The sequence below is a fragment of the Anthonomus grandis genome, chromosome 1 (genome assembly GCF_022605725.1).
Source record: "Anthonomus grandis grandis chromosome 1, icAntGran1.3, whole genome shotgun sequence".
Lineage (NCBI taxonomy): Eukaryota > Metazoa > Arthropoda > Insecta > Coleoptera > Curculionidae > Anthonomus > Anthonomus grandis.
The window spans coordinates 38,477,559-38,487,048 of NC_065546.1; the positions used below are offsets into that span (position 1 = coordinate 38,477,559).

General features: G+C 32.6%; 1 protein-coding gene across 1 annotated transcript in view; it reads right to left on the reverse strand.

The window, feature by feature from the left end:
- LOC126737180 (protein singed) overlaps nt 1-9,103 on the reverse strand; it is a 71,693-nt gene extending 62,590 nt beyond the window's left edge. Inside the window, exon 1 of the mRNA XM_050441955.1 lies at nt 8,844-9,103. The gene's annotated coding sequence lies outside the window, so the exon portion shown is untranslated. The remainder of the gene's footprint in view (nt 1-8,843) is intronic.
- Nucleotides 9,104-9,490: the final 387 nt, after the last annotated feature.

Consider the following 9,490-nt stretch of genomic DNA (forward strand, 5'->3'; position numbering starts at 1 on the left):
AATGCCATTTTTAAAACAGTATTTGAACCACAAAACAAAAAAGAGTGATCATTAAACAAATTATTAATAAGACTTCAATAAATTAAAAACATCACTGAATTACCAAAGCAGGTTTGGATTTTGATGGACGTCCACGCTTTCTTTTTTGTCCAATATGGATATTTTTTGCCTCTACAGGCGGAACTGTATATTTTAATCTAATTGCTAGGCCCAGAAGATGTTTGCACATATACATCTTAAAAAACTGTGGACAATTGCAGCTACCATTCATCCAATCATCTTTTTCTTTGGGAATTGTTACTCTCCAAGTGGAAAAAAAATTCTTTGAATTCATCAAAAGTTTTCCAAGGTTATTCAGCCTGAACACCCAATACTTGACCTTCTGGTACCATATAGACGTTGTTCTTCGTGTCAGCATCTAACACCTTTATTTCTTTGTCTAATTTTGCCCATTGATATGCTTTTATCCAATCAAGAAATTTAATAAGCGGAGTAATTGAAAAGGACTCCTCTGTAGTTTTGCAGGACCATTCGTTAACCATCTCCGATGCGATAACCAGAAAACGAGACAAAGGAAATCTTTCGCGTAATGTACTGCTATCTTTTATGGTTCTATTAAACGATTCCAGTGCGTTGTTTGTGGCTGGTGATCCTGGGGCAGCACCAAGGTACCAATTGCGATTTTGAGTTAACCACTCTTCTTTAAAGTATTTAATAAAATTAATTTGGGTTTTCCATTTCCTCATAAAAAGCCGTGATGCGCTAGTAAAATGTTCAGGAGAAGTAACGGACTGTAAAGCATCAATGTCTTGGAATATATTCTTTCGGGCGTTTTTGTCTGAGCAAGTTTGTTCAACCCTGGTTTGCATTTTTGTTTTTGCATGTGCCCAACATATTCTCACAATGGGTTCAGGACCAAAGACTTCTGTAAAAGCATTTTGGATGCTCTTTGCGGCATCACAAACTAATACCGATGGTTGTAGAGAATGTCCGTATACAAACAAAACCTGTTCTTTTAAACTATTAAATAACATGGTAAAATCTTCCTGACGCTCGTTTGTCGAAACTCCTAGACATATCGGATGAAATTTTCTATGTTTATCTGTAGTTCCTACAACTAATACCGGGAACCCTTGCCAAATCAACTTGTATGTCGCAGCAGCATGGATAATATTTGCATGACGTTCTGCTAACCCCATTATATTCTTGTAGACAATGCAAAGCGAAAGGACATTGGGTCATTCTCGAATATATAATAAGAAAGTACAAACACTTGGTGTATGTCCTCGGGAACTGTTGTATGATTTAATATCCATCGCTCCAGTTCTCCTAGACTTATAGTTGAGGAACCGTATTTAACACGTCTACGACTTGATAGATAATTGTTCAATTTTTTCATTGATGGTAATTTTACTCCCTCCATCTTACTAAGACTTTTTAAAATAGCTTTAGGCTTCAAATGTAAATCAAATAGTTTATTTATTTCTGTCTTAACTTCCTGACTTATTCCGTAATCAGAACGAATTCCAATAGACTCGTGGTTATGGGCAGCCTCTACTCGATAGAGCAAAACAGCATTTGATGTAGCTTCAAACAGTAAATAAATTTGTGCCGCACACTGAAAGCCACGACGTTTTACTTTGTTACAGCGATAAAACCTTTTCTTTCCTTCTTCAGTCATATGTGTTATTAAAATAGACCAAGTATTTTCTGCACGAACAACTTCCTCCGCTTCTTTAACACATGCAAATTTTCTTACAAACAGCCACTGCTTACCTCGTTTGTTTTTGTTTCTAATTCTTCACTGTCCGAACGATATGAAGGAATTTCTATTTCATTCTCCATTTGAATATTGTCATCAGAACTATTCCCGGGTAAAACAGTATCGAGTTCCATGATTATTTAATGTTTAAAACGAATAAAACGGTGCATAAAACAACTGTTTATACTACTGAAATATTATATACACCATAACCAATAAACGTATATGGGAATCCCAAACGCAGTTAACTGTCGCTCCAATATAAACGCACGTTGCCGGATTTTTTTGTAATTCATTAACGAAAGCTGTTGCCGAATGCAAAATAAAAACTTTTAAGAAAAAAAATTGATGATTATATAATATTTTAGTTCAAATGTTTAGTTGGTATTTTGGTAAACTGGTTTTGAAAATTAGAAGCTCATTTAGATTTTTTGTAAGCTTTGTGGTGGTTTTTTTTGTGCCTGCTTTTGTTGGCAGATTAAAAATATAATGATGCCTTAAGTTTGTTCACCAATAAATTTATTTGATATACAGAAATATAAAAGTTGCCATGTTAGTTAAAATAGCATTTTGTTGTACATTCATAATATTTGATGTTCATTTAAAAATTTCCCCATTTTATAGGGCAAAATTGGGTTTAGCTCCGTAGTAGGATATACTCCCTTTAGATAAGAACACCCTATAATAATGATAGTCAAAAATGTTTGGGACTGAAATGGGAATAGTGCTAAAAAAAAAGAAAAAACGCTCAGTTTTTTTGGGTTTCTACCTCATCTCGCTCCTCACTAACGTCCTTACATATTGATGCTCCTTAGAGAAAGACCATTAAAATCTCTATCATTGCATCTCTATATATCTATTGCATTAAACACCATTTAATTGCAATAGATTATCATTTGGGGGACTGAGATGCACCAAATAACGCCAAAAAAAGAAAAAAAGACTAATTTTTTTTTAAGTTTTTTTTCTTACTTAGTAATGTTTTCTTTAGACAAGGCGCGCCCATCTAACAGCGATTGTCAATCATTTCTGGATCTGAGATGGAGAGTAACGTCTACCTTGAAAAATACTATTTTCTTACTTCTTTAGACAAGCTATACTATATAATAAAGTCAGATGGCGATCGTCAATTATTTATAGGACTAGGATAGAACACAAGACTAAAAACTCGATAAATAAAAGTTCATGTTTCATATATGAAATTATTCAACGGAAGATGAGTAAAAATCCCGTTAAAAGAGCTTAAAAAATTATTAAGTTTCAAGTTGTCCTTAAAAAGCTAAAGTGAAAAAATTATAAAAGACTAAAATTGCTCTAATTAAGTCAATTAAATTGTTTACCTAGGATTTATCTACATGCATTCTTTTTAGGAGAATTGAATAATAAACTCAAGTTGCAAGTGTTTTATATACTAAATTGTTTCTTTGAGTAAAAACTCGATTTGGGTAGGAACCTCGAAAATTTTTAAAGTTTTTCTTGAAAAACACGAATGAAAAAAATTATACAAAGTCTAAAATTGCTCTAGCTAATTTTTTAGATAGAAGTTATGTAGAGAGTGTCTTTTACAATATAGTAAAGGTAATAGAGAAATTTCTGAAATAGTTGGAAGTAGAAAAAATACGTAAGAATTATTGAAATATTAAAAGTATTCAGTTTGTTCCTAAAGCCTCAAATCTGGTTTCCCAGGATTTCCATCTTCTGGGAAAGTTCGCTTTAGCTCAGAAAGTATTAAACTCAAAAAGCGGTTCATAATAATACAGTAGACTCGCGTTATACTGAACACACTGTCTAGTGAACTATTCTAAATAGTGAACAGACTTTTTTCCTTAATGTATTCTGTCAAGTGAACAAATTGATTCTCGAAATAGTAAACCCAATAGTTTTATTAGGTAAACAAACAAGTTAAGACAAGAAAAAGATATTAAACGGTTTGTTTCTTTTCGGGCAATTAGTTTTCTTTAGTATTTGGGTGCAGTAGGTCGCGTCACGCCGCCAGAATAATTATGGCAAAAATTATAAAGCATTTAACACTAAGCGATAAAGCCAAAATATTAGAAGAATTAAAGAAAGGTGTCGGAGTGACCGTTTTGTCTAGACAATATGGTGTTGCTAAATCCACTATATGCGCGATTCGTCACAGAAGGATAAAGATTTTGAAACGAGTCAATAGTACTTTCACAGGACCTGGAAAAGCGAGAACTTTGAGACAATCAGAGTGTCCTAGAATAGAAAAAGCTTTATATAAGTGGTTCTTAAAAACAAGGGAGAGAAATTTTCCGGTAACTGGTTTAATGATCCAAGAGAAGGCCAAGTTACTTAACAGTCAATACAAGGAATCTCTTTCTTCTAATGCGAGCAGTGGTTGGATGCAAAAGTATAAAAAACGTTTTGGAATACGCTTCCTAACGATTTCAGGAGAAAAATTATCGTCAGAACCCGAGCTTGTTGGTCCTTTTAAAAGAACTTTACGCCTAAAAATAAATGAGCTTCAGCTAACAAAAGAACAGATTTACAATGCCGATGAAACTGGTTTCTATTGGAAACTTCTGCCCGGAAAGACATATGTAGCTCGCGAAGAAAAAACTGCCCCAGGTAGGAAAACCGAGAAACAAAGAGTGACTTTTCTAGCATGCAGGTACTCACAAAGTTAAACCATTAATTATTGGGAAAGCAAAAAATCCACGTTCGTTTCAAAATTTTAACTGTCCCGTCCATTATAGAAACTTCAAAACTGCTTGGATGACGGCAGCAATTTTCAAAGAATGGTTTCACGTTTCACCGAATGTTTATTCCTGAGGTAAGTTTTGTCATAGGAAGACGTTTTAAATTTTACCATCTTTGTATCTCAAGAATTAGAAAAAATGGTTTCAGTCCTTTGGGACTACGTTTTTGACAAATTTACGCCCTTTTTTATTCCTTTTAAGAATTTAAACTGCACATTATTCTAGCATTTGTTCTTGTCTTGGGTTACGGAATTCCTACAGAGCCAAAACCTTCCAGTTAAAGCCATGCTTTTGTTGGACAACGCAGCAAGCCATCCACCTGCAGAACAGCTAAAAAGTGATGATGGTTCCATTTTCACTGTTTATATGCCACCTAACGTTACTCCGCTAATCCAGCCAATGGACCAAAACGCTATTCGTGTGACAAAACTATTTTATCGAAAAAATTTGTTATCACAAATTATTGGAACTAACCAGGATATCGGAGATGCTCTAAAACATATTTTGTTAAAGGACGCCATTCTAAATTTGGCTTTGGCGTGGAGAAATTTAAGCCCTGAAGTTATAGAAAAATGCTGGCATAATTTACTTTCACCATTAGCCGACGAAGTTGACGATGAGGAAGATAACATCCCCTTAAGTGTTTTGCGGAGCCGAATAAGAAATGAAGACATTGACACAGTGAGATCAGAAATCATTACTTTATTGCAGACTTTTAATCCAGAAGTTCATATTCAACCTATTGATGTAGACGATTGGAATAAAGATAACTTACCTGACACAAAAGAAACTAATGACCAAAGTGAAAGTGATGGAAACGATCAAGATGATGGAGTACAAGAAGAAATGGTAGTAAATAAGGAACGAGTGACAACAAATTCGACAATAAAGTCGATTAACAACATCCTTTAATGAGCCGAAGAAAATGAAGATAGTGGATAGTGGATGAGATGAAAGAAGTGGAATATTCTAGTATACTCGTTTTACAAAACTTAAGGAATACGGTGCAAACAGGACTAAAAACAAAAAAGCAAACAAAAATTACTTCATTTTTTGAAAAAATAGATTAGATTGCCGTTTTTTTATTTTATATTAATTACATATGTAATATTTTTTCTGTTTCGCATTAATAAAGTTAGTTTTCTAAAGACAAACGTTGCTTTAATACGTACTTAAAAAAAAATTTTATAGAGTAAACAAATCGATATAGTGAACTGGTGTGCATTAATGTGCATTAATTAGTTCACTATATCACGAGTCTACTGTATACAAATTTTTTTCATGGAAGACGTCTTCCCTTTGAATGAAAACTCTGTTAAAGTACATACCTCAAGAAATTTTCAAAACATCATTGAAGAACTTTAGTAAAGAAATTACACTAAAATGGCTATAGTTAAGGCAATTTTTAACCTATAAACTAATTACTTATACTGTTTTTTCTATGGAATGTTTTTTACAATACGGTAATATCTTAAACAGGTTGAAAGTTATAGGAAAAAATGTCCAAGAATACTGAAAGTTGAAAGTATTAAGTTTCGTAATAGGCTCAAAAAAGAAAACTCTACTTGAGTATCTTAAAAAAATTCAAGTTATCCTTGAAAAACTTGAGCGTATTTTTTTCATGCATTATTTGCATAGAATTTACTTACAGAGTATCTTTTACAACATAGTAAAAGAATTACAAGAATATCTTAATTAAATTGGAGACACTAGGACTTAATTGGAGAACAAAACTGGCTCTAGCTTTTATTAGTCAAACAAATGCTTCATATACTAAATTATTCTTTAGAAAACTATGAAAACCTCGTTCAAGTACCTCAAAAAACTTTTAAGTTATTTCTGAAAAACTGCAAAAATCTACTGAAAAAATGTCACTCAAATAATTGCCCTAGTTAAGACAATTTTTAATATAAAATCAAGTTTTTTACGCACGCAAAACTTTCCACCCAGAATTTCTCCGAGATTTCGTAAAAAATCAAAAAACGCTTGCACCCGACGATTTTCGATTTTTTTTTGATTATTAAATAATAAAAGTTTCAAATATTTTTTAATCCTGATTTTAATAGCCATTTCATATTATCACTTTCATTACAAAATAATACCATACAGAATAGGAAGGAAAAATTGTGTATTTAATTTTCTTTCAATGAATGACTAAATAAAAAGAGTGTCATATACTTAAAAAATCAAATTACCAATAAAAATGTTCTAATATTTATATTTAATTTATTTCCAACCAATTAAATGTTAAAAATGCCCTCCTCCAACTTCCATACAAAAATAGAGACACTGTTCGAAATGCTCGCGCACTCCTTATGCATTACAGGTGTAATTTGCTGGCACTCGTGCCCTATTCGGTGTCGCAAAGCTTGTAAAGAATTGAGCTGTATAATAGCATACGTTTTGAATTTTAAATGACCCTACAAAAAAAAGTCAAGGGGTGACAAATCAGGAAATCTGACAGGCCATTCAGTTGGATCTCTCCGTTCAATCCATCTTCCATAAAAATTTTCATCCAAAAATTGCCTTACAGCAAACGCACAACGGACAGGTGTACCATTTTGCTAAAAATGAAATTTTTTGACTGATGGAACTCACCTTCTTCAATGGCGGTAACCAAAGCTGACTCAATAGTAGTTTCCACTAACTCAGGTAGATTTCTCCTGTTGAACTGACATAACGAAAATATGGCAAAACTTAAAATACTTGAACAGCCAACTTAAGGGATACCAAACATAGACTAATAACTAGCAATATTTTGTACAGCATGGTAACATTCCAAAGTACTATTGTAATAATATTTGTGTTGTTTTGGGTATTGCGCCTACTAACGGCTTTTTTTCTAAAAAAAACAGGCTTTAATTCACTAAGTAACACCAATCCAGATAACAGAATTAAATTATAAGCATTTTAATTGGAAAAATGTGTTCATATTTTCTTAAGTTTAAAGTAGCTTTTTAAAGATTTTAACATGCTGTCATATTAAAGAAGATGACAGTAGCAACTTAAATCTTGGGTATTATAATCAGAATAAAATGACCTTTAAAATGAGGTATCACTCGACCACGTAAAATTTTAAAGGCAGCTATCAACCCGCGTAGGGGTTTTGAGAAAGTTTTCAGAGAAAAAAATTCTTAAAAAAAATATATTTTTTTAACAATTTTTTATAATTCTTGATTATTTTTAAAAATGCTGAAATAGGTGTCTGATTAAATCAATAAGAGCATCTGTATACAAATTTTCAAATGCCTATGTCATTTGATTTTTGAATTATGAGCATTTTGTGAACATTTTCAAAGAAAAAAAATTATTAAATTTTTTAATAGTTTTTTATAATTCATTATTATTTTGAGAAATGCTGAAATAGGTGTCTATTACATTTTTTAACATTTTTTTATAATTCATTATCATTTTTAAAAATGCTGAAATAGGTGTCTAATCAAATCAACTGGAGAATCTGTAGTCAAATTTTTAAAGCCTTGTGTCATTGGATTTTTCAATTATGGGTATTTTGCGAACATTTTCAGAGAAAAAATTCTTACAAAAAAATCAAATTTTTTCACAATTTTTCTTAATTCATTGATATTTTGATGAAATGCTAAAATAGGTGTCTAATTAAATCAACTAGAATGTGTATACAAATTTTCAAAGTCTTTTTGTCATTCGATTTTTGAGTTAAAGCCTTGTGTCATTGGATTTTTCAATAATTATGGGCATTTTGTGAACATTTCCAGAGAAAAAATTCTTTAAAAAAAAATTATATTTTTTGACAATTTTTCTTAATTCATTGATATTTTGAGAAATGCTGAAATAAGTATCTAATCAAATCAATAAGAGGGTCTTGCCTACTTAAAATTTTAAAGGCAGCTATCAACCGGCTTAGTGGTTAATAGTAAAGATTTATAAATGGGAGATAACTTTATCCCCCTAAAATCAAAAATCGATGGATGCGAGCGTTTTTAGATTATTTACAAAATATCGGAACGCCACCCTGTAGATCTATAGTGTTTTCTAAAAAGCAAGTAAAAAAATTAAAAATATATCACAAAAATGATAGAAATTGTTGAATAAAATATCTAAAAAATTTATTCCAAAATCTGAAATCTGGTGTTCAGCTTCAAATGCTTATTAAAGAGGGATCTGATAGGGATCCCTATATGTGTATACTTAATAATATTTCTAATAGTCTTTTCTGGAATAAATATGCAGGGATGATTCATAAAAAACCCATTGGTTGGGCACACCTATATCAGTTATATCAGTTACTACTTTCCCTAGGGTTGGATTTTAAAAAAAAAGTGTTTTCAAAATATTACAGTCCCAAATCATCCCTTAAAATCATTTTTTTTTAAACTTACCAAAAATTATCCCAACAACGAATCGAACAAACTCTTGAAAAATACACACGAACACTGACTGCGCCCGCGAGACAATAATAAAATGCCACCCCCTATATAGAAATATTACCAAGCGTGGGAGAGAGAGAAAGAGAGAGAGATAGAGAGAGCCACCCTCCGGTATTATTCTGTCTGTTGTGCCGGCAAAACCGTTCGATACCGCCAACAAAACTCGACTTGGCGCAACTACGACGAATCCGCGACTATTATCGACTGAAACTGAACTGAACTGAAAAGCCGGGCAGGGCCGAAGGCGATGGAAGAAAGAACCGTCGTGGATGGTAATGACGATGATGATGGTCTACACGTAGGAATCAATGGAGAAAAAATTGAAATGGTCAGTAGTATGGTATAATCTATGGTATGGTTCTATCGCTGGATGTTTTGAGGCAGTACCACAGATGTAAATAGCTCCGCACCAGATAAATACTCCAATGTTAAATTTGCGGACCCTAAAAGGATGCTGGCCTGAGTGAGCCATAGAGTAATTAAAAGTATTTAATATTCATTTCTCTATGGAGTGAGCTCTAGCATCCCAAGCCAAAATTATTAGTCTATGTTGCCAAATCGAGCATCCCGGTTCGTTGCGTGCCTCTACGTTACGGCGG